At 37.9% G+C, this 26,480-nt stretch overlaps 1 long non-coding RNA gene across 3 annotated transcripts in view; it reads left to right on the top strand.

The window, feature by feature from the left end:
• Positions 1 to 333: 333 nt before the first annotated feature.
• Positions 334 to 26,480, top strand: part of LOC149189587 (uncharacterized) — a 182,451-nt gene continuing 156,304 nt past the window's right edge. Inside the window, exons 1-5 of one of the 3 annotated variants that reach the window (XR_016256416.1) lie at positions 334 to 1,047; positions 1,252 to 1,550; positions 1,674 to 1,739; positions 1,831 to 1,913; positions 2,039 to 2,138. This is a non-coding gene — a long non-coding RNA (uncharacterized LOC149189587). The remainder of the gene's footprint in view (positions 1,048 to 1,251; positions 1,551 to 1,673; positions 1,740 to 1,830; positions 1,914 to 2,038; positions 2,139 to 26,480) is intronic. The other 2 variants (XR_016256414.1, XR_016256415.1) reach the window with 2 other exon arrangements.

The following is a 26,480-nucleotide window of genomic DNA, read 5'->3' as shown; positions in this document are numbered from 1 at the left end:
AATTCATATGGGTTTTACAAATTGTTTTTCAGTTTACATAATTTGTATGGGTTTTACAAATGAATTTGTACAGGGAGAAACTGCGTGGTAGAAGATGGTTGGCTGTGGATAGAGCCCTCATCATTCAACCATTTTTATTCACCGTGTCACTGTGCAAGATTGTAAGGGCTTTAACCGTAGAGATAATGCTTTTATTTTTTTTGGCAGTTCTTGCTTGTTTGGTTTTGACGCGATTTTTATCCGTATCAATGTGCTGCAGACACTCTCTGTCAAAGCCTTTGCACGGAATTTAGTAAAAGGTTACATGATACACGTGACGAGGACGAAGAATAAGGACGTGCAATGTACTGATTGGTGGATTGTACATTCATTTTGTTTTAAGGTATGCTACTTACTGATTCTGCACTCTCTTCGATACCTTTTAGCCTCGAAAGGAGAAAACATTCCAATTCGATTTCTCAGAGTCTCTGCAGTTACATATTCTGCAGGCATGCTTGTTTACCCTTATGATTTTATTTTGTATTTTGTGGCTGTATGGAGAGCAGAAGAGTCGTTAGAGATAAATTCTGTGTAGCCCATTGTGAATGGAGGTGAAGATATGCATTTGTTTTTCAATTTATAATATATTCAGATATGTTATTGTAATAAATTTGTACAGTGAATTTTCATCACAACCCTTTTTATTCAGTGCAGCTGTTGGAAATCGCAAGAGCTTTACCTTTAGAGATGATGCTTTTATTTTCTTTGGCAGTTCTTGTTTGTTGATTTTGGAACAGGTGACGAGTACGGCTCGGCAATGAGAAAGATGAGACGGGAAGCTTTGGTTTCTGTGTCTTTTTTTTTTTTTTTTCTCCTGTCTGATTTACCTTCCCATATGTCCATGCGAATCAATAGGACACCATGTTCTTTTTCGATTTTTTTTTAGCTATGTTTAAATGGTTCAGTGAATTTGGAAATTAGATGACACGTGCGATGAGATAGGAAGAATCCGAATGTGCAATTCGATGGTTGGTTTCGTACGTTCTTGCGGCTCATTCATTCGTTGAGGTATGCTGGTTACTGATTCTTCTTTTTATTCGTATACCCTTTTGCCGTAAAAAGAACAGAAATCATTCAATAATTTGTACATATTCTAAGGGCACGCATTCGGGCATTCTCGGTATATGTAAACTGCTAACCCCGTAGAGTATTGGGGTTAGCATTTCTCTTGGTATTTGCATTTTTTGTCAATATAATTCTATTTTGTCGCAGTATGGACAGGAGATTATAGATCGCGAGTCATGGTTTTGTCTGCAATTGTATGAAACCCTAAGAGGGTTGCTGTCTCTTTTGGGTGTTGGATGAATTAATGGAAAAGAACACTATTACTGCTACGAGGCCCTAGAGTTGACGAACACTACTACTGCTACGAGGCCCTAGAGTTGACGAGAACGAGTCTCCGTCGCGTAGGTACAATTCTTTGGATAGCGAGCTTTTGGATGATTGTTTGCATTGTTTGGCTGGGCATTTTTATATTATTGCATGATACAGAGCAGAGCATAGATGGATAGGTATGCTTTTGTGTATCTCTTTTAGCCTATATTTAAATATGTTTTGGTAATAGATATCTACATGGAGAATGGATAGGCGTTGTTATTTATTGAAGTGCTTAAACTTTCTTATTTTGTTTTCAGAATGAAGTTGGACGAAATCGCAAGAGTTTTAAAATCAGTGTCATGTCAATTGATAGTGATGGTCAGGTTATTCCAGATAAAGCTCTTTTGATTTTAATTACTTTGCATACATATTAATTTTGCCCTTGTTCAAACAACGAATTCTGATTTGCAACAGGTGAAGGGCAGGGTTTCATTGACGATGCAGATGAAACGAGAATATGAAGCTTTTGTCTCGACGTAACCTGGTGTCTTCGACAGGTTCGTTTGGGTTGCTTACATTATTTTTATATTTCATACCGTACCTGATTTTAAACATGTTCGCAGTGCTTTATGCTCTTTGAACGAGTTTGGGCCGTGATTTTCACCTTTTTGTCATCTCTCAGATTCGTAAATGAGATATAATGCCGAAGGAGGAGAGCAGAAAATTAATACTATGGTGGTTCAAACAAGCCTCCAACTCTTTTACTCTTCGCCCTGAAACAGGTGCATTTTCTGTACGACACCCTCCTACGTCAAACTTAAACTAGGTTTTACTTGTATGTATTCGATGCACTTTTTAAAGATTAAAATAGAAATAAAAACGGGGCATGCTAACCTTGGTATTATAAACTAGGTTTTACATCTATGAATTCGATGTATATTCGAGAGATCAAAATAGATATAAAAAAAGGGGAAATATTAAGCATGGTGTGATTACATATAAAAAGGGAAAATACTAAGCATGGTAGGATTACAATTTTTGCATATGAGCAAGTTCATATTTCATATTTGTATATTGATATTATTACAACTTGAACTACGACATGCTATCTTAGACCTAGGGTGTACATTTATGATTTATAAAGTGAATTTTGATTGTTACTATTTTGATTAGGTTATTTTATAATATTTAAAAATATATAATGATATGGTTATTTTATAATACTTAAAAGAAATAGAATGATAATAAGGAGTTTATTCGAAAAAACAAAGTTGCTTTGCTGTGCATTTTGAGTTAGTATTTTGCATTTTTTAGGAAATTCCTCCCAAAGTATTAAAGTGATAGGTTGTTTGGAATCTTCATCATGGTAATGGACAACTTCTTGTTATACTTGTTGAGATAAATGTTGAGGGGCTCAATCTGTCTTGGAATCTCAATGTAATCATGGCCCACAGGATGTTTGTCTCCATTAATGGTGTCATTTGTACAATGCCTCTCTAGTGATGAAGCTTATGAATTTGGAGGTGTATGATTTGCTACCTTGGTGATCTTGGCATTGGATGGGAGTTTTCTTCATTATTCGTTTCACGTTGCCTATGGGAAGGAGTCAGTGTTGCTGTTCTATCACTGATTGTAATGAAGTAGATGTGTTTTTAGTAGAGGTGTGTACAGTTCATGTTAGATTGAGTAATTTTGGATTAAAGTTTACATGTTCTATGAAAATTTGAAATTTTGGATTAAAGAGCTAGATGATTCTAGAGCAAAGGTTATCCTGAATTCATAGATGATGTAAGTGATTGTAGTTGTTAGTTGTATTAATACGCTATACTATATTAGATGATTCTAGATGTTTACCTTGGTAATCTTTATTTTGTTACACGTTGTGTATGTTATGTTTCATTTTGTTCCTTTATTTTCAATTGTTAACCTCAATATTTTCATTTTTCAATTTGTAAGCTCATTTTTTTTCATTTTTTACTTGAATCAAGTTTGGGATGCACTATAGTTTTGTTTTTTTGTAATATTATAACATATATCTATTCACCTCATCCTCTAGCTTGTATACAAGGATTGAGATATTCCACATGGCTAAGAAAGAGCCCTAGTCAATAATTGGTTCACAAAGAACAAAGGATGTCACAAATGAGATTTGAACCTGGGTGGGAAGGATTACAATTTCTATTTTCAACCACCTCAAGCTAGGCCCAATTAAGAAGATGCATTGTAGTTATTTGCATAACCTTTACCTTTAGTGATTTATGTTAGTTATATAACCTTTTGTGAGTGAGTGAGGTTATTAACTTATTACATAACCTTTAGTGGACCTTGCATCCAACCATCTCATTTCTATCAAATCTCCTCAACCACGAAGGCCTTCCCATCAATTGTCTAAACCACTACACATGCTATTATTCTTGTCATTGAATAAGAACATGTGTGAGATAGAATTGAGGTTAGAGCATGCTTATGTAGAGGTTACTGTGCTTAGTGGCAACATTATGAAAAAAGAAACATTCTCATGGCTGGAGAAGATGAATGCTACCATTAATAGACTAACGCTACCACTTCATGTCCATTGGACACCCAATGTAGCAATGCTAGTCAAAACTATTATAAAAACACCATGCAAGACCACTGCTCTTGCTTAGTTTGTATTTTTATAATAATGTATATGTGAATTTTTAAATCATAAAAATCATTTTCAAAGTAACTTGAGCATAGATATTATATTCCACCTTAGTCTCATGTTAAGACAAATAGAAGAAGTTCCTATTATTGCATTGCACCAAAAGGCAATTTCACTAGCTTTAAATTGGAATCACATTTGACCTAGTGTACATATTCGACATGACCCAATTCAATTGAAACTGGAGGTTGAGGTTTCTTTCAAGCACAAAATAGTTGAAATTTACAATTTCCACTACAATATTGTTTCAAATCCTAGCATATGCATTGCTTTCAATCTTTTCAATAATTGAAACAAATAGTATTCCTTATTCAAAGCAACAATATCAATAATAGCCTCCTCCAATCTATAGAAAGGATCCCGTATGGGAATCCAAGTATGGCTACCTCCAACGACCTTTTTGCAGATTGCTTTTGAGATTGCTTTTGAAGGAGGGTTTTTTTTTTCAAATTGTATATTCAATCTTCAATTACTTTCACTATAGTTAAGTTTCTGTGTTATAGACACTACAAAACTTGCACTAACCATAATTATGATTGTCTTCTCAATATCAATGAGAAAGAGGGAACTAATAATCAATGTAAAGAAAAAAACCCCAAATCAACTTGCGAAAAGATGTTAGCTATAGCAATTTATATTGACATGTTTTAATTAAATACTTTATTTTAAGCACTATTTTAATATGCACTTAAATGCTATTGTTGTAGGATGATTTTTTTGTTTGTTTAAAAGTGCTTAACTTTGTATAGTTAGTTTGGTTGCTCCAGGTAAAGGAATTTGCAAAGTGTTATAACTTGTACTTAAATACTTGTCCATGTTGTAATATGAAAAATATTTTCTTAGAAATGTTTTAACTTGGATATTTAATAGGGAATCTTCCCTATCCAACATGCCTTAACCTCACCCTTTGCTTCGCGCGTTAACCTATTATTCGTGCCAACACCACTATCAATGGAGACATATCGCAAAACACATGATCAATCAAGAACATTATCTATGATTGGTTAGTTTAATGTGCTAGCCATGCCCATTTAGTAAAACTAATACAATGGAAGATCCCTTACCTTATCTTTTCCTTGGTATTTGTTAATGTTCCCCGTCAATGGTAGGGACCATATGCCTTTTTTTGAGGTGAAGCTACCAACCTTTGCCCTTGACTTTCGATAGTTTGGGTGTCGTTTCTCCTTTTTTCCTTTGAATTTTATGACTTTGTCGATCATTCCATGCAAATTATGGTCTTTGAGAATACTCACCCTTGTTTTGTGTCTCTCAGTCATAGACATGCGACGGGGTGCATGAAAGATCCCTACATATTTGTTTAATTTATTTTATGTGTGCAAACTATTTGGGTTATTTGTCATTGGTATAAGTTGCATGCTTATCCAACTTGTAAAAAAACACTCTCCTTTACTCATTCTCAAACTTAATTATTTAAATTTTGAAAAGTGAAATCAATGACCTTGTTTCTTGGAAATAATATATCCACTAATATCGCCAGAGACAATGGCCTAGAAATCAATTTTATTATGGTATTTTTCAATGATCGCCAAGGAGTCTATCTCTCGTCTCCTACTCTTCTACTTTCAGTGACTAGTCTAAACATGCTAAATAGGCTCATATGAAAGGAGTTAGATAAATAAAACATTTTATTTTCTTTTACTATGGCATATGCAAAACATGAAGCCAAATCCATTGAAGCAAACACAACTCCAACAACCTAAATTATTAAATCTTCTTTTTTTTGTCCTATCATTTCCTTTTCCCAAGATTAACTCTGAACTTCTTATTTTCCTTGAGAAATATCTTTATATTCCATATGAGGAATATACGTGTTTTGGTCCTCGAGGGATTTCTCTCATAATTAACAATAAGGCTTGAAGCCATTACAACAAAAGCTCATCATGTCAGTTGTTGGAATTTAAGTTGGTTGGGGAGGATAACAATCATTCCTCCTAATCACCCAAGGAAAACCCAATTGACAAGATTAATCTCGAACCTTATGTGCTTCAAGCTAGCCGTTAAGCCATTTTCCTCCTAGGGGCATCCTAGTCTACTCGACACATCATCAATATCTCTGACGCTAAGCTTCAAGGACTCAATGTTTCAACATTTGGGGGTCCCTTTGGGTTTCAAGCATCAAGTGAAGTCCTCAAATAGCTCAGCACTCTACTCTGGGTAGGCAACAATGCACCATCAAAGTCAATTTCTCTCTTTGCATTGGATAGTATGAATTTTGTTGCTTTGCTAAGGAGGTGGGGGAATCACCACTAGAAGCCTCTATTGCAATGATGTAGACCACCTAACAAAAATGTCTCAAAATCAAGTGTAAACCAACAATCATTAGGTAACCTCAACCATGGATGCAACATAGTGGACCGTACTTAAAGTTAGGGGCACAACCTTCATACGCACATCACCTTCAAATATCTAGCTAGACCAAGTTTCATATAGGTGTCCCCTCTCTTATGTTTGGGATGGCTAGATGGATAGCCTTATTAGGCATTTCCAACCCCCAAGGGGAATTGACAGGTCCTAGGTCAACCCATCAGTCCATTGGTGCGATTGTAAATGGTGGCAATGGAGTGGGCAAGACCTTAGGGCCAGGTGCCATAGCTAAGTGACTAGTTAATGCTGATCCAACATCCTAGGTGTATGGATGTAACGAGGGAGCAATCGTGGACGATTGAGTTACCCCTTTCCCCAGTGTTCTTTTTTTTTGAATTTTCTACAAGGGGCACATTAGAAACCAATCTTCTGATCTGATAATTACTACCTAATAGTCTGCATATAGTTTACTTATGCCATTGATATTATTGAGCAATTGTACAAAGAATATTTCAATAGTAAATGCAACAAAAATAGTAAAGATCATAAAGAGACAACCATGCACGACAGAGACAACAAATTTACCTTGGGAAACACAAACTTCGGAGAAAACCAAACAACTTTTGTTCTAGGAGAAAATATTCTTAAGCAAGGTTTAGAATTCCAAAAATTGTCTAGAAATTTGTGCCAAAATCCAAGTCTAAACACCAATCAACCTGGTCAAAATTTAAGCTAGTCAACAATGGTCAAACTACCTATAAGTCAAATTTGGTCAAACTTTTGGCTTGGTCAACTTAGCCTCTACGATCAACTCAGAGTTGCAGTTGACTCTTGTGATCAAACTTGAACCTACGGTCAACCCATACAGTCAAACCTACAGTGAACTTGTCCTCTTCTATGATCAAACTCAGCCAGAAATATTGGTCTGAAAATAGTTCAAACTCGGTCAAATAGTCAAGAACTAGCTTGACCGAACCTCCAAGAATCTTCTCCTTTGACTTTGTATGTGTGGCTGGAATAGAAGAGAGAAAAATGATGTGATCCAAATTGGTCAAATGAAGATGTCACATTTTGTATTTATACTTGTCAAATGGGTGAATTTTGACATGAAGCCCAAAAGTTAAGATTTTATTTTAATTTCCATAATTTTTCTAGGCCAACATAGGAGGCCTCTTGGCATGCAAGAATACTTCTCTATGATACAAAAATCAACACTTCCTCTTAGTGAGGGAGGTATTTTCCTTGGTTGCAACAAATTTCCCTTAGCTGAAATTTCTCCTCCATAAGAAAAGTTCATGAGCTTGCTATGTTGATGCATGTTTATAGATAACTCCATCCTAGAGTGGGCAATGTAGTTCCTCATATTCCTGTCTATAGATCTCTCCATCCTTGAGTAGGCAATGTGAGTATCTACGACCTTTCACCTTTAGCCAAAGTCCTTAATGGCTCCTTAGGTAAATGTATAATCTTCTCTAGTCAAAGTCCTTAATGACCCAACCAAGTTCTAGCTTCTCAGGAGAGAATCTACCCTTGGACCATTCACCTGCAGCCAAAGTACTTTATCTCTTATCAGTTGAATTACATCTATTTCCTCTAGTCAAAGTCCTTTATGACCCAACGAAGTCCTTTTGGTAGCCATGTCCTTCTGGCTTCTTAGGAGAATTTCTGTACAATCTTGTAATTGCCTTGGGCCATTCACCTTTGGTCGAAGTCCTTTATGACTCAGCCAAGTCCTTTTGGCCTCTCAGGTGAATGTATCCATCACCCTTGGTCAAAATCCTTTATGACCCAATCGAGATCATTTATAGATTTAGGAGATGGTCTGCCCTGATCTTGCAAAGATATCAACTCTCCCCCTTAATGAGGAAGACATTTTGCATCACTCCAAGCTTGTCTTTGAAGTATGCAAACTTCACTCTAGATAGAGGCTTGGTGAGAATGTTTGCAATCTGCTTATCTGTGTATATGTACTGGAGCTCTACTACCCCTATTTGCACCATGTCTCTAATGAAGTGTCTTGATCAAGGAGTCTTGCAAGAAGCTTCCGAAGTCACATTGTTTCACAACTTACGACACAGGCTATGATATACTCCGATCTTTTTGTACTGAGTGCGACAAAATTCTTCTTCTTGCTAAACAAAGATATCATAACTAATCCCAAGCTGAAGCACCACCATGATGTACTATTTTTGTCCTCTGTACTCCCGGACCAATCTAAATTTGTATATCTTACATCCTCACTTGACCACTCGAGACATATCTAAAACCATTTCTATTGTACCATGTAGGTACCTCAACCATGCTTTTCTACAACCCAATGTATCTGCCTTGACTCAACCATATACTGGCTCAGGGTGTTCACTGCAAAGCAAATATCAGGATTGGTGTTAACTAAGTACATCAAGGATCTAATCAACTTACTGTACATTGTGAGATCCACCAAATCTAAATCTCCAATCCCAAGAAATAGTGTATCTGACTAGAATCCTTCATTTCAATCTTCGAGACCAACTCCCTCTGACACTAAAGCAAGTCTTTTTATGGTAGTTCTAGTTGCTCCCTTTGACACGGAAGCAAATCCTCCTGCCATTGTTGCTCCCCCTATCACATAAGTAAGTCCTTCTTCCACTGCTACCCCCTCTGTTACGTAAGCAAGTCCTGTTGTTGTTGCTCCCTCTATTATGTAAGCAAGTCCTTCTGTTGTTGTTTTTCCCTTTGCTATGTAAGCAAGTCCTTCTGTTGTTGTTTTTCCCTTTGCTATGTAAGCAAGTCCTTCTGTTGTTGTTTTTCCCTTTGCTATGTAAGCAAGTCCTTCTACTATTTGACATGGTATTTTCAAAGAAGGCATATTTCTCCTAGAGACCTTTTGTCTTTGAGCATCTTGAGAATCTCAACCCATGACATCCTCTAGGAAATTTTCTCCTTCCACTTTGTATGACAGTTTGCTCCCTCGGAACTCGAAGCTCTTCCTATCATTTGGCACGATTCTCAATGCCCTAACAATTTGTACAATTTCTTCCTTTTAATACCAATCACACTGTGGAGTCTGTGCTTGAGCCCTTAGATCATACAAAAAACTGATCATCTTGTCACTGAAGCAAAACTATCTTAGTAGTCCGTTTCCTCTTTCTGGGAGAACCCTCTTATCAAAAGCCTTGATTTGGTCTTCCCAATGCTACCAGAATCATTGCCTTGGTAGCCTTCATGATGTACTCATCTCTTGATTAAGAAGGAAACCGCTGAGGGCTGTAGGAAATTCAACTCCCTCTTGATCCTTGCCTCGCAGAAATCAATGAAGTCCATATGCAATATCATGAATCTTGGATTCTGTTGTCTTCTTCTGAGGTGGATCCTCATCCCCAACATCAGCTACTAATGCTACTTTCTTTCTTGCATGATTAGTAAGAGCTAGGGTTTCTTCCTCCCATTGATTAGGCTTATCAAGCCATTCATTGAGCTATCTAGCCACACCAAAATCTCAACAACAAGCTAGCATTAACACCAAGTTTACACTTGGATCTTCCACTTGCATTCCACATTCTATCAAGGAGATAAACAAAGTATACATCACACAAACTCCACTTGCATCCAATACTCCAAGTCTTGCTCTAGGGTTTCATCCCACATAGTCTAGGACTTTCTCACCCAAGACATCAATACAAGTCATAACGTCCAAGTATTCTCTAGAGTTTACTTCACACAACCCTTAAGTCTTCCAATCCTTGTACCACACACAAATAACACACTCCAAGACGAGTACATCAATAAATACTCCTCAACTCCCTGACCATAACAATCACTAATCACTTAGCTGTTAGCCCCTTTTCTTAACATACTTCCTTGTAGCCCTTTAGTCCTTTGCTAGACTTATGTCCAACCCTTGTCCAAGCCATGACCACCTCTAGTCTGCCCTTGAATGACATTGGTCCTAACCTTAAGGGTCTCGACCCTGCTCTAAATCTTCTTGTAGCTTATATTGGATTGTGGTAGGCCATAATAGAGCTTTCGATACGCTCAACCAACAACCTTTTAGACCCAAACCAACCTCGATCTACCTTAACTAGGCCTCGACCCTTCTTACATGGTCAGACTCCTTGATTCAATGTTCTTCTCTTGGATGCCTGAGGTTCCTTTGGGCTTCTCTTACAAACAAGTGAAGCCACTTCTCATTGCTTCTAGGTTGAATTTAATGGCTCCTCTTTAACAAGCTTTGATTCCATATTGAATTCTCTACATGATGCATAGTAGAAACCAATCTTCTAATCTAATAATTACTACCCAATAATCGTCATAAAATTTATCTTATGCCACTGATATTATTGAGCAATTATACACAAAATATTTCAACAGTAGATGTAGTGGAAATAGTAAAGGTCATAAAGCGATAACTAGGCACAATAGAGACAAAATTTTTACCTTGGGAAACCCAAACTTGGGAGAAAACCCAACTTTTCTTCTAGGATAATTCATTCGTTAGCAAGGTTTACAATTCCATAAATTGTCTAGAAATCTTTGCCAAAATCCAAGTCTAAACACCAGCCAAACTTGGTCAAAATTCCAGCTAGTCAATGCTAGTCAAACCACCCAATTAGTCAAATATGGTCAAACTTTTGGCATGGTCAACTTGGCCCTTGTAGTCATCTCGAACTTACGGTAAAACTCAGACCTATGGTCAAACATGTGGTCAACTTGTCCTCTTCTACTGTTAAACTCGGCTGAAAATCTCGGTGAGATAGCAGGTCAAACTCACTCAAATAGTCAAGAACTAGCTCGGTCAGACCTCTAAGAATCTTCTCCTTTGATTTCACATGTGTGGCTAGTATAGAAGAGAGAAAAATGATATGATACGAATTGGTCAAATGAAGATGTCACAATGTTTATTTATACTTATCAAATGGGTGAATTTTGACCATGGGTCACATCCTTTCATGGTGGGGTCGACTTGACAATTTGGAGACTACATGAAGGTCAAAAAATAAAATTTATTTTAATTTCCATAATTCTTCTAGGATGAATTAGGAGACCTCTTTGCATGTGGGAATACCTCCCTATGCTACAAAAATCAACACTTTTTCCATCCCTCTGGTGAGCTTACATGAAATTGATTTTTTATTTTATTTTATTTTAATTTCCATAATTCTTCTAGGACGACTTAGGAGGCCTCTTGGTGTGCGGGAATACCTTCCTATGCTACAAAATTCAGCTCTTTTTCCATCCCTCCGGTGCACTTTTTAATTTATGAAAATGCTTTGCTATGGGTGCATAGCTCAGGAGCCCAAGCATGTTTCTGAAAGATTTTGCATTTATTACCACATAAGATGAGGTGGTTTATTACACATCAGGGTTGGAACAATACAAGGGGTCTTTTTAATGACTAGAGCATCAAGTGCTCTAGGAATAGAGTGATGGCTAATGAGGGGGGTAGAGCTCATGCTAGGCTTTTGCCTACATGCTACTTTTAGTACTGAGCATCTTTTGCATTCTTCCTTTTTCTTTCAATGTGGATTTCTTTGTTTTTATCTTTCTTTTAGTTGCATCGACCTCCAGGGCAATGCTTTCCAACCTAGACCCAAGGATGCACTAATTTTAGTCCCAAAAATATTTTAAAATTTTCCTTTTTCTTTCAATGTGGATTTCTTTGTGTTTATCTTTCTTTTAGCTGCATCAACCTCTAGGACAATGTTTTTTGTCCTAGACCCAAGGATGAGGATGATAAAGTGCCAATCTTCATGACTAATGACCACTTTCCCAAAGAATGGATGTGAAATATAGGGAATGTTGAAAAGTAGTAAGTAAGGAATATAATGGGTACACTACTTCAATTAAAGCCTCCCTAATAGTGTCCTTCCTATAACCCTAAGGCCTTATAGGAGGTCCTACTAAACTAGGATCAAAGATGAACCACCCAGGTGAAGTGAGGATAGAAGAATATAACAAAGACTAGCCAATCATTCAGATCGCCCCTTGAATCATATTAGTATGCCCCAAACAATAAGAAAAAGCACATGATTACAAAATGTTAAGAGTACATGTCGATGGATGACCCACCTTCCTTAAAGGAGGAATGCCGAAAAAGAGAGAAATTTGATTGGAGCATATATGTGGAGGGTCCATGGCATATGTCAAGTGTTGATCAATAGGGTTGCTGGATGGTTGGCAATTTGTTAATTTTAGGTATGTTCTATGCTAGAGCAATTTATTTTAATTTTCCAATATCTCTTCCAGATTAGCAATCACATCAACATTAAAGTAAACTGCAGATAGAAGTTAAATATAAATCACAGAAGACAAGCCAAGACAAGAGGACACAATATGTGGTGCTAGCCAGGGACAAACCCCACAATGTGGGGAAACCCTTGATCAATTCTTCTTTTATGTTCTTCAAAGTTCAACAGAGAAAGTGAGAGAGATAGTACATTTACAATATAAGTCAACACTTTGACTTTTGATATTTGCAGAGATCAGTTGAAGACATATTGCTTCAACTGATTCTCTAAGGTGACTCCTTCACCTATCATAGTGCTGCATCTCGTCCATTTGCTGCACCTTACCGTGTAGTACCATCATGCTACATCATGCATCATCATGCTGCTCATGCTCTCATCACTATGCTGCCCATACATCATGCTGCCCATGATCTATTCACTATGCTGCCCATACATCATGCTGCCCATGATCTACTCACTATGCTGCCCATACATCATGCTGCTCATGATCTACATCATGCTGTCCATACATCATGTTGCCCTCTGCCATTATACATAGTGTGCCTTCCATGCCATGCTATGCCATGCCATGTCAATGAATATGCTGACACAATTCCATTCTAGATTATACCATTGACTGCTATCAACATTACTGCCCATCAAGTCATTGTACCTGAACAGGTCATAATATTGAGCCGCAGATGATATATGTGATCACTGTTATTATGGCAGCGGCTATATGTCAATCCATGAGCAGAGGATGAACATGTCTCTTCTAACTGCGTGAACATGTTTCTCATGACAATGATTGTGTGAACATATCTCCCATGACTGCGTATTAGTGTCCCTCATACCAGCGTATAAGTTTCTCTATATACCAGCGTATAAGTGTCTCTACAACTGCGTTAGGATGACATCATTGACAACGTATCTGTCTTCAAGGTCATGAGTCTTCATGACTTTGTATTAGCGTCCCTCATACCAGCATATACAGCGTATAAGGTCTCCACCATTTGCTGTGGATATGTATCTTCATGATCTGTACATAAGAGTTTCTATAACTGCGTATTAGTGTCATCATGTACAACATATATGAGACTCATTGATTTGCGTATTAGTGTCAACATGTACAGTGTGAACATTGACTGTGTGAATATCTCCCATGACTGCATAAACATATTTGTTATGACTGCGTGAAACCAGCGTATAACATCCACAATGTATCCACTATGAACAACGTATATCATTCACTATGAGCAGCGTATATGTACAGCGTATAAGGTCTCCATGATCTGTGTATAAGAATCTTTATGACCTGTGGCTAGGGCAAGTTTGTACTGCGGCTAGGGCATCATACACTTAGCCCAGCTTACTCTTTTGTGTCTCTCCTTCACCAAAAACCCAAGACGTGGAGAGGAGATCACATAAAGAGTGTGTACAAATGACTTCAAGTCCTCTTCTATTTATACTAAAATGTAGATGATGAATAGGCATGTCTATTGGGCTTCTGAGCCTACTCAAGTTGCTGGTCGGCTTGATAATAATTCCATAATCAAAATAAATTCATATCTCCATAAATACTTATCGGAATCGCATGATCTTTAGATCAATCCTACACCTCTCGACGAGAGGGATCTAATAAAAATATCAGCTGCCATAAATACGCTGACCCACATGGAGTTTGGCCCTAGTTGCCAATTTTAACACATTCCAACGAGGAGAATAAATTATTCTATGGGTTACCCACTTTTTGGTAGGTAGCATTTGGGTCTAACTCAAGGACATGCTCATTGTAGAGTGCATGATCCAGATACTTGAATGGGAAGTGCATGAGAAGTCCAACATTCCTTGGGGCTTTGTAGATCTATTTCTATTACATTCAAAGGAACTTGTTGATAACAACTATGTAGGGTGTTGATCATCAACCTTACGATATAGGATACAATAAAATAAAAGATAAAACACTAGCTAACAAGGCATCTAACTAATATGCAAACATATCAGCATGAATAATGAATAAAGTAGGATGGATACACACTAATGCAAAACACACAAACACAACGCAACCATCTAAATGTAGATGCATTGGGTTATACTAGGGAAATACTCCTTTAGGAGTTGGCCATTCACTAGTAATGGGATGGGGTTCCCTTCTGGGGTTTCTAGGATGCATGCAATAATTCTCACCGCGTTAGTCACTTTGTATGGTCCTATCCAAATTTGATCAAATTTCTTATGCATTTTGGGTTTTTTTTTTTTTTTTTTGTTCTCTAGCAATAAGACCAAACTTCTTGGCTCAAATTCTTTGGGCCTAGCCTTTCGATCAAATGTGGCCTTGATCTTATCTTGATTGTTATTTATTTGGTTTAAAGCAAGGCGAATGGATTCATCTAGCTCAATGATTTGATCAATTCTAGATTGCACAACGCATTCATGATCAATATGGCTTTTAAGCACTACAAAATGGGAAATTGTAATTATATTGGGAGCTTTCCTTCCAACCCATGCACTAGCTCAAAATGGCTATATCCTATAGCTTCCTTAATATTTGTGCGATTGGTCCAAAGAGCATACCTGATTTTACTATCCCAGCTCTTCTTATTATCCCCTAGAGTCTTTTTGATGATCACCATGAGGTTCTTGTTGATTGATTCGGCTTGCCCATTCCCTTGATGATAATAATTAGAGGAATAACCTAGTACGATCCCATATTTACAACAAAAAAAAGGCAAAGGCCATAGAGTTGAAGGCTTTAACATTGTTAATTACAATCTTAGCAGGCACACCAAATCTTGTAATAATCCACTTTTCAAGGAAATTTATCACCATTTGTGTGTTTTAGTGGGTATAACCTCTGCCCATTTGGTTACGTATCAATAGCTATTAAAATCCATTTGTGACCATTACTTGAATTATTTTTGAATTCATTGATGAAGGCAATGCCACATTGTTGAAACGATGATTCAATGTGTGAAATTTTATGATACTGTTGCAATTATTGATTAGTATTTTGCTATCTTTTCATATTATTTGTCTAATGCAATTAAATTGCACCAAATACTGAATAAAAAACAAATGCAACTTCATTGAAAAGAAATAATCACAGGAACTGAGAAAATTATACACACACAAATTTTTAACACTAGTATTTTTGGACAAATGTCCCCGGAAAAATCCTGAAGGGAAAACCAGTTTGCAAATGAGGATTTTATTATTAATTTTTTTCAGCAAAAATATTACAACAGGCTGTTGTAGAGTGGAAAACCTTCAAAATTTTTTTCATCACTTCTGCAAGTCTCCCTGACCTCCTGGAATCAAATTGTCCCACCAAAATCAATTCAGCCTCCCTTTGAAGCTAATTTCAGCTCACGCGTGCAACTTGGATGAGTAACTTGGACCTCCTAGCAACTCGCACTGCCTGGGAAAATTATCTTAGTCTCCACTGGAAAATCTTGAACTCTCCTGACAAATCGATTCTCTTGTGCAAATCAATCTCTCCTGTGCAATTTTCCTTGGTTTGGAATTTCTCCCTCTCTTAGCAATTCACATTGCCTGACAGGGTAATTTGCACTTCCTACTGGAGCAATTCGCATTGCTAGAAAATCGATCTCTCACTACGGAAAAATTGATCTCCAACTCTCCCTAGAAATTGCTGTGAAGTATCTCTCCGGAAATCTATGTTGAAATCCTTGCTGCTAATGTTCTTGTGCTGCATTTGCACCCCTTGCTGTCACTACAACTCTGTGTTTTTTCTCCAAAATGCCCTTCAATTTCCTCTTATGATCTCTCGTTAATGAATCAACGACCATGATCTAATCTCAATCTATGGCTAAGATCATCTTGACCCCATCAAGTGACTTTTCTGGAAGTCTCTAGAGGAAATTGTTGAAAAATGTGTAACTAGGTTCGATCTTTGTAAATATGAAATGTACTTTTGATTCTTGTATATTGTAAAATGAAAGAAAAATTATTATTATTATTATTTTTGAAGCATGGGTTTCATGCTCAAGGTCTTTTATTTTAGAGGTCAAGCACCCATTGAGTGCTTCTAGGGTTTGTCCTAGGTCAGCAAGTCAAAAGAGTTATTGTCATAAGTTAAGGACCCCATCGGGCACATTGTAACTTGTAAAGAAAATTATTTTTGTATTAAAATGAGTCAAAACCCCCTTCAAGACCAAGTCGGCCTGGCAGCTGAGAACACGACCTATTTTGAGGAGCCACGTCCACCTTGAGAAGCCTATATAAAGGAGGGAAATTGATCTCCTTTGGACACACTCATCACTCACTCATTCAAGTGAAGGAGGAAGAAAAGAAGGCTAGTGAAGAAGGAAGAGGATGAAGAAAGATTGTTTCTAGGCTCATTCTCTCTCACGCGTGCGAAGAAGGAAAGCTAGGGTTTGCTGCTTCAAGGTTGAAATTCTCTATCTACTGGAAGAAGATCAAAGTTGCTGGAAGGACCTAATAGGTCACCTACTAGCCCTAGACAAGGAAGTAAGGCAAGCGAAGTTACTGGAAGGCTAATTTCGCTCACACGTGTGGATGCAGTAGCAGTTGTAGGGGGTCGAAAATTTCCAGTGTTCCACGGGGACGCGTCCCACAGGGTCGGGTGCGCGCACCCCTCGCACCCCACGCACCCGGGACGGGGAGTCTCTTGGGGGTGCGTTTCCCCACGCATCCTTTTTGGGGAGTCTTGGGGAGACGCAAGGGGGTGCGTTTCCCCAGTGTGGGAGTCTAGACTCCCCAAGACTCCCCAAAAAGGGTGCTTCTGGGCGTCCCCCTTCAGTGTGGGAGTCTAGACTCCCCAAAAAGGGTGCGCCTGGGCGTCCCCCTTTAAATTTGTCTAATAAGACTTAAAAATTAAAAATTAAAAATCAAAAATTCAAAAATCAAAACCATTAATTTTTTTTTTTAAAACTAAAATTAAAACTAAATAACTAAAACTTAAAAGTCTAAACCTTAAAGTTAAAAGCTCATTTCATTTCAACCCAAAGTCATTTCCATTTCACTCTTAACTATTTTTGAGTTTGAACTTTGAAACTTTGACTTATATAGATTTAGTGTTCAAACTTTGAAAATATAATAGTATGTTTTACTTTCAATTTAGATTCTAGAATAATGAATGATGAATTTAGTCTAAAAAAAAAATTAAAATTAAAACTAAACAACTAAAACTTAAAAGCCTAAACCTTAAAGTTAAAAGCTCATTTCAGTTCAACCCAAAGTCATTTCCATTTCACTCTTAACTATTTTTGAGTTTGAACTTTGAAACTTTGACTTATATAGATTTAGTGTTCAAACTTTGAAAATATAATAGTATGTTTTACTTTCAATTTAGATTCTAGAATAATGAATGATGAATTTAGTTTTTAAATCAATGTAGATTGTAGAATGATGAACCATTGAATGATGAATGATATCGATCAATGTATTTGAATATTTTATTATTGATTTTTATTTTTGTTTTTCGAATCTCATGGTATGTATGAATAATAATTAATTCAATAATGAGACTTGTCACTTGAGTATGTCATATGAATGATGTATGTATCAAAATTAATGATGAGGGTGGATCAATGATTCAAATTTCAATTGTCTATTTAATATTTTTATGCTTTCATTATTGAACAGTGAACAATGAATATGAACTTGAATTATATATATATATATATATATATATATATATATATATATATACCTCGACGACTCCCCGCACCCCCGAAATTTCCCTAAAATTTGAGGGTACTCTCACACGTCCCCCCTGTGCGTCTCCCCGCACCGGAGTCTTGGTGGAACATTGAAAATTTTAGACATGTAGTAGAGGCTGAAATTCTAAAGTTGGGGGTCAAAGTTGTGCTGCTGGAAGAGATTTGACGGATTTGACTTGGACCAAGGAAGCACATCATCAAGAGAGGTTGGACTTGGTCTTGGTTTAGAGGTCTTGGAATTCGTTAATTGAAGAATCTATAAGAAGAGGAGATTTATGGGTTTTCCTCTTAAGTGGAGAGGTTTTGGCCCTGGCTTGCAGCCTATATCTTGTGTATGTGTACTTTTGTTCTTCTTGTTTTTGGTAGCTGTTTGATGATAAAAGAACATAATAATAAGAGAAGAAGCTAATAAGTAAGAAAAAGTAAAAAGATATCACAAGCAGTTATCATAGAAAGAGAAATCATCCTATCTATTGTCCTATAGATTTCTCAACATGGTATTAGAGCTAAGGTTGGCTAAGGGCATAATGAAGATCTCTACATTAAAGAAGTTCTTGAAGAAGTGTATGAAGGTGGCAAGTCAACTCAAGAAGGGCATCAAAGAAGTATGGAATCTCCTATTTTCTTCTAAGAAGAAAGTGACCAAGACATATATAAAGAATGAAGGACTATTCTCAGCACTCACTAGCACATTTCAAGATGAGAATATTTGGGTGATCGATAGTGGAGCATTGAGACATATGACTGGTCAACACAAGCAATTGAAGACATTATCAAAAGGAAAGTCCTATACTCCATAGAACTTGGTGACAATGCGAAATACCCTGTAAGAGGAATTGGATCAACTTCATTTGAGTTGGAGAAGGGAGGAAACATTCATCTCAACAATATCTTATTTGTTCTAGGTTTGCACAAGACTTTACTTTCCATTTCAAGTCTAGAAGAGAAAGGTGATAGAGTTGCTTTTGTTGATGGAAGAGTTGTAGTATGGGGTAAAAACTCAAGCATAGAAGATGCAAGAATGATTGGGATCCGTGAAGGAAGACTTCATAGATTGTTAACAGCCCTCGCTCAAGCTTTCGTTCACATTGAAGTTAGCCCATGTGAACTTTGGCATAGAAGATTCAGTCATCTCCACTCCGAAATCCTTCCAACCCTAAATTCAATAGTAAATGGCATCCCCAAACTGAAAGAAGATCACGAAGGAGTATGCAAGGGATGCGCATTAGGTAAGAAATCTTGGATCTTATTCATTCTGATGTTTGTGGTCCTATGACTCCTAAATCACTTGGAGGTAATCTATATTTGTTAGTTTCTGTAGCATAGAATGTGTTCTAGTCACGAAACTTGGTGGAGAGGCTAGAATATATGAGATCTCCACAACCCATAAATTGTTTCTGGATATTCCACCTAGAGATGGTTTAATTAGATTATTAATCTATTTTTTAATGTCTCCTAAGTCTAAACTTAGGGAAATTGGTTAATTAATCAAAATTAATTAAGTCAAGGTGAGAATCCTCTACAATATCACACAGATCGATCCAGAAATGATCTGAGCCACCAGTTAAGATTTAATTTTGGTCATTGGAGTCCCAACAGGAAGATATAAGAAGGGATTGATGTGGTGATAGAGATGAGACACTGGAGCAACAGTTCCTTGTGTAGATCGAGCTAGCAACAATGGAGTTCATGCCAGAGAGGGACACAGTGTCTACGAGGGGCAGGGACAATGATCTGGAGGAATATTTTCAAATCCGGAGAGGCAGCAGCAAGAGGCTGAGTTATTTTCAATGCAGGTACGTTAGTGCAGGAAGATCGAGTGCAGGGGTTGCTTACGGAATATCTTTGCCATATTTTCTTGTTGTGGATTGCCAGTGATCAACATCCAGATTGTACTCAGAATTTCACTGCTGCATAATAATAAAAACCCTCACTGCTTCACCGGTTTCCCACATTGGGTTTTTCTGGGGACATTTGTCCAAAAATAGCTGTGTAAAATTTATGTGTGTGTGTGCTAAATTTTCTCAGTTTCCAGCGTTATTTTCTATTGTAGTTAATTTGTGAATCACAATATGAATTATTTGGTATTTGCCGTAGCAGACAACAAATAAATTGTAAAATAATTTAACAGTTAGAAAAATAGTTTCTAGTTGCTGTGATAGATGAAATTTCCACATGGTATCAGAGCGTGAGTGATCAACTGGGAAGCTTAGAAGCGCAAGAGAGAATTTCGCTGTTGAGAGGGAGCAGCAGGCCGAAATTCCCAGAGGCTGCGTAGTAACCAAATTGGTAGTTCGTATTGTTGGGGTAGGAGTTCGACTTTTCAGTGTAGGTTGGCATAAAAATTTGATTTGCCTAGGACAGTGATTCCAGCAGTCAGAGGGAGCATCAACAACTCAGATTTTTTGCTAAGCAGATTTCTGGTTGGACTCAAAGGGTTTTGCAGCAGCAGAATCAACGTCGGGTGGAAAAGAAAAGCACACACGGAGAGAGGAATTTCCAGATTTCTCAGAGGGTCTCCAAATCCAGCTTTCTGGAGGAGATCCTAGATTTCTTGTTGTAGTAGGCAGTGCGGGTTTGCATAAGCAGTTAGCTCAAGTTGCTAGATCGTAGTTTGTGTGCTAGTTTCTGGAGAAGGACATTCGGAAAGGTTGAGCGAGTAGTCTCAGAGAGTAGCTAGAGACAGAGTTAGGCAGACAATAGCAGTTCAGTGCATTCCAGGAGGGAGTGCGAGTTCTAGAGTTGGTAACCGAGTAGGAAAGGGAGGAGATTCCTGTTTAAATCTCCAGTTATTTGAGTTTCACAGTTTTTTGCAGCTTTCTAGAGATGGTCATACGAGATTGTTAGAAGAGGCCATGAGAGCTAGCTACAATGCAGGTCTAGGTGGTAGATCGACTTCCAGTTTCCAGAGACAGGGATGGAGGAAGTATGAGTTGTCTAGTGCGAGTTGCAAAATGAAAAAGGGTCCCAACTAGGGACTAGGCTCAAAAGGAGATAGTGAGGTACCAGATCCAGGAGGAGGAGAGGAGTATGAAACTCCAACATGCCGAATGAGTAGGGTCCAACGTAGTTGCAACAAGAAGATCAATGAGATCAATTTCTGATTGTTGCAATGGGACTATCACCTTTGCTACAAGGGCCCACAGTACCACAATAGCAGATTTAGTGTTAGTAAACGCATATAGTCATTCAAATGACAGTTGCATAGCTAGATGTAGTCAGTAACCGGGAGACAGTTGTAGTTAGTACCCAGGAGACAGTGGCAAAACTATTTGCAGTGACATAGGCAGTGTGAATCGCCAATTGCAGTATGCAAGTGCAGTTTTAGCCAAAAGATTCCCAGCGCAGAGCTACGTAATTCAGTTCTAGTGTAGGAGGACAATGCGAGTTGCCAGGCGGGGATAGAGAGATTTCTCATAGGGAGATCAAAACTCAGAGGGAGTAGTCCTATGGAAGTTAGCACTTCAGGATCTAGGAGATTCGACTCATTATTGTAGGAGTTGCAGTAGCAGTGCGGAAGCATTAGCAACAATAGTATGAGTAGATCAGACTTCGCTATGATGGCAACCATACCTCCAGGAGTGAGGTGTGGTGACTTGGAGCTATAGTCCAGAACTTCAGAGATTGGGCAGGATCCTTGAGGTTCCTCTACATGGATCATCACTTGGCTACAGAGGCCCACAACATTCGGTCGCAGGATGGATCATTGTCAGAGATGTAGTTAGATTCCAGAGTGACAGTTGCAGAGTAGTAGCATTCAGGTGTTGGGGAGCATATTACAAAGTTGGCAGCAATGTAGAGTCAACAGTAGTCAGATTCCTTGGTGGACAGTGTAGTAGCTAGTAGCAGTCAGGACTCGGGAGACAAATACATCATATTGAACATAGGTGATTCAATATTTAGGATGATTCTCAGTTGCAGTAGTTGCATTTGCAACAACATCAGATGAGAGGAGTTGCAGTGCAGATGCAAGATTGGCAAAAATATGGCAATGTTAGCAGCAGCAGAGATGTAACATTAGAGTTGCGAAGTGTTTGGTGGGCAGTATCGCCAGACATCAGCAGCATGACAGGGATGGTATAGAGACAAGGTGTTGTGGTAGGATGTGCAACACTATAACACAGACCTTGCTAAGAGGGAGCGTTAGTTTTTGTAGCATCAGATGTGTTCTAGTCATGAAACTTGGTGGAGAGGCTAGAATACATGAGATCTCCATAACCTAGAAATCGTTTATGGAAATTCCACCTAGAGATGGCTTAATTAGATTATTAACCTATTTTTTAATGTTTCTTAAGTCTAAACTTAGGAAAATTGGTTAATTAATCAGAATTAATTAAGTCAAGGTGAGAATTCTCTAGAAACTCACACAGATCAATACAAAAATGATCTGAGCCATCGATTAAGATTTAATCTTGGTTGTTGGAGTCCCAATAGGAAGATATAAGAAGGGATCGATGTGGTGATGGAGATGAGACACTTGAGCAACAATTCCTTGTGTAGATCGAGCTAGCAGCAGTAGAGTTCGAGCCAGAGAGGGATGCAGTGTCAGTGAGGGGTAGGGATAGTGATCCGGAGGAATATTTCCAAATCTGAAGAGGCAGCAACAGGAGGCTGAGTTATTCCCAGTGCAAGAACGTGCGAGTGCAGGAACATACGAGTGCAGGAACGTGCGAGTGCCGAAAGACGAGTGAGGGAATGCGCGAGTGCAAGCAACGCGAGTGCCAGGGTTGCTTAGAGAATATCTTTGCCAGAGTTTTTTTTGTGGATTTCTAGTTTTCAGCATCTAGATTGTACTCGGGATTTCACTGCTGCATAATAATAAAAAACCCTCACTGTTACACCAGTTTTCCCACATTGGGTTTTTTCGGGGACATTTGTCCAAAAATGATTGTAAAATTTATGTGTGTGCTAGATTTTCTCAGTTTCCAGCACTATTTTCTTCTGCAGTTTATTTGTGAAAATCACAGTATGAATTATTTGGTATTTGTTGTAACAGAAAACAAATAAATTGTTAAATAAATTAACAATTAGAAAAATAATTTCCAGTTGTTGTGATAGATGAAATTTTCACAATACTATGTCACATTCATAGATGACCAGTCAAGGAAAACTTGGGTTTACTTAATGAAATCCAAGGATGAAGTATTCATCAAATTTCAAGAATTCAAAGCTAAAGTAGAGAACCTTGCAGAAAGGAGAATGAAGGTATTAAGGTCTGATAATGGAGGAGAATACACATCCAAGGAAATTATAGCCTTTTGTAAGGAATCTGGGATTAAGAGGGAGCTGATAGTCCCATATAATCCCGAGAAAAATGGAGTTGCAGAACGAAAGAATCAGTGCATTGAAGAAAGTGTAAAAGCTATGCTACATGATCAAGATTTACCAAAATTTCTGTGGGGTGAAGCTACGAAGACAACTGTATACATACAAAATTGAAGTCCCCACAGGTCACTAGATAACATGACTCCTGAAGAAGCATTCACTGGGAAGAAACCAAGCATGGATCATCTCCGAATTTTTGGTTTTCCTGTCTATATTCATATACCAAAGGACAAGAGAAAGAAGTTGGATCCATCAGGCATGAAGGGAACATTTGTTGGCTACAATAATTTGTCTAAGGCCTATAGGATCTACATAAAAGGACACCGAATATAAGTTAGTTGAGATGTGATAATTGACGAAAGTATTGCATTCAAGAAATCAAAAGATCTCCCTGTGGACTTTGATGTTGAAGAACTACCAGTATTTGAAGAGGAAGTTACCAGGGAGGAAGACAAATCAAATCATGAAGTTGAAGGTCCCAGTGAACCCATTCAACTAGTGGTAATTCTCGAAAATAGAGAGAGACCTAACAAGTTGAAGTCTATAGTACTAGATGCAGAAGGTCATGGAGAAGTTCAAGGCATTGTTCACATATTGACTAGATGAAATCAACATAATATGTCCTCATATGGAATATGAGGTGGTTGACAAAGATAAACGAACAATGGATAAAAGTTCCTGGGGAGCAATATGTGGAGAAAGGAAGAAGAGATCGTAAAAGATGCAACTATGATCACGAAAGGAATCAACATCTGATGAATAAAATAATTGACCATGAAAGGTATGAAGACTCTGATGCAGTTTGGAAAAGAAGAAGACCCTTGACATTGTATATCTTGGAGATGTGTCAATATGTATGCAGGATGTTGATGATAAAAGCATATGTCATGATGTAAGGCCATCACAAAGGTAATGTTAACTTGATGTTTATTTTTTATTTTTGAACAATATTTGGATGGGCTAATATAGGGATACCAAAGGAAGTGTTATGGATGTCATCTACAACTGGTACACATGTGGTGGGATGAAAGATCCTAAAGAAAACATGATGTGGAGAAGGTAGTTGTATGATGGGAAAACCAGATATGGATTAATGGATCACTTTCCAATGAAAGAAAGGATGACATGACTGACATGATTCATGAATGAAAGTGATTGATGGTCTATGCCCTACAAAGAAGTCCCAAAAGATGAAGGCTCCATAACAAAGAAGATGAAATTCATGACATCGAAAGAGGGAGCCTTACAAGCAACTTATTGTCCAATGATCTCCACCTAGAGCAGAAAGCTGCTGAAAGCAAGTCCCTGGTTAAGAGGGAGCTTGGACAAGTCCTTGATGAAGAGGGAGCTTGGACAAGTCCTTGATTAAGAGGGAGCTTGGGTAAATTCCTTTTATAGGAATGGGTACATTCCTTCACAGGAATAGGTATATCCTCCTTGGTTGAAAGGGAGAGATAGACACACCATTCTTGTCTTCACTTTGGGAAGAAATAATGGAGGATTGGGTAAGCATTGTTGGAAAATAAGAAAGGCAGTAAAGATTGTCTTGATCTTGATAATTACTTGTGATGTTTCTTATTATTGTTATTCTTGATATTTTCTTTCTTTAGTTCATCAAGCAATTACCAAAAACAGCATCACATAAAACAATAGACACCAGATGTAGGCACATGCTAGGGCAAAATCCCCCTCGAGGGGAAAACCCAGTAAGAATAATTCTTCCTTTCAATAGTATTCTTTGAGACTCTTCACCCTAGACCAATACTAGCCCTTCCATCCACACCAAGTCAACCACGACAAGATTGGTCTCTTCCCAACAACTTTGACTATGTAGCAACTTGCAGCAACTAACAACTTCTGACAGTAGTCCAACTTGGAAGACTTCGATCTCCCAATCCAGAGCACGAAACAGAGAGAGACCACCACCAAAATTTCGATTTTCCTTGACTCCTTAGACTCACCCAAACTTGCATTCACTTCGGCTTCTCGACAACAGACTTTCTCAGCTATCCACTTCGCACTTTTGCCCAACAATAGGATTTTCGCACTTCTTCCTAGTAGAGTAGAGAGAATTCAAACTTGATGAGAAGTGATGCTCCAAATGAATTCAATGACCTTCCTTTATAGGGTTCTTGTGGGGTCGAATAGGGTCTTAGGCCGACTTGATCTTCCCTTAGGTCGACATGGTGTGGAGTTTCCATAATTCATATTTGACTCAATATTAAACCTTTTTACATGATTCAAAAGCCCAAGAAGGGTCTCTTTAAATGTACAATAATTCTATAGACTCAGAATAAATCCTAGAAATCCTCAATGGGGACTTTGACCTAAAACATGGTGACCCAAGCATGAAACCCATGCTTTAATAAGTCACAATAATAATAATAATAATTCTTTTCTTTATTCTTTTGACAAGTACATTACATGATGACTCAAGTACATTATTGAAGACCAAACATAGTTACATTTTCCAACACTCCCTCTTAACTACAGAGGTATTCACAATGTACATATACAATGGAATATCTCAAACTATATGAACCATAAAGAACTTTAGGCACTGCAATGCCATGGACTAGATTCCTGACTAGAGCAATCTATCCAAACAATCACTCAATAGTTTAGGCACCACAATGCCATGGACTAGATTCTTGACCAAGGCAATCTATCCAAACAATCACTCAATAGTTTAGGCATCGCAATGCCATGGACTAGATTCCTGACCAAGGCAATCTATCCAGGTGGGACTAAGATGGACTTAAGCTTTCAGCCCCTCTAGGTACCATCAGTCTTACTTGCTAACCATCAACCCAAAAATCCAAGTGTGTATCCAAAACAGAGCTCAATAATCAACACCACCTTTCCAAATTCTTAGAC

Source organism: Pinus tabuliformis, chromosome 3_1 (genome assembly GCF_031772625.1).
Source record: "Pinus tabuliformis cultivar Carrire ecotype Pingquan chromosome 3_1, CPIR1, whole genome shotgun sequence".
Classification (NCBI taxonomy): Eukaryota; Viridiplantae; Streptophyta; class Pinopsida; order Pinales; family Pinaceae; genus Pinus; species Pinus tabuliformis.
The sequence above is the reverse complement of the archived record's forward strand: the minus strand, read 5'-3'. Positions and strand labels throughout refer to the sequence as shown.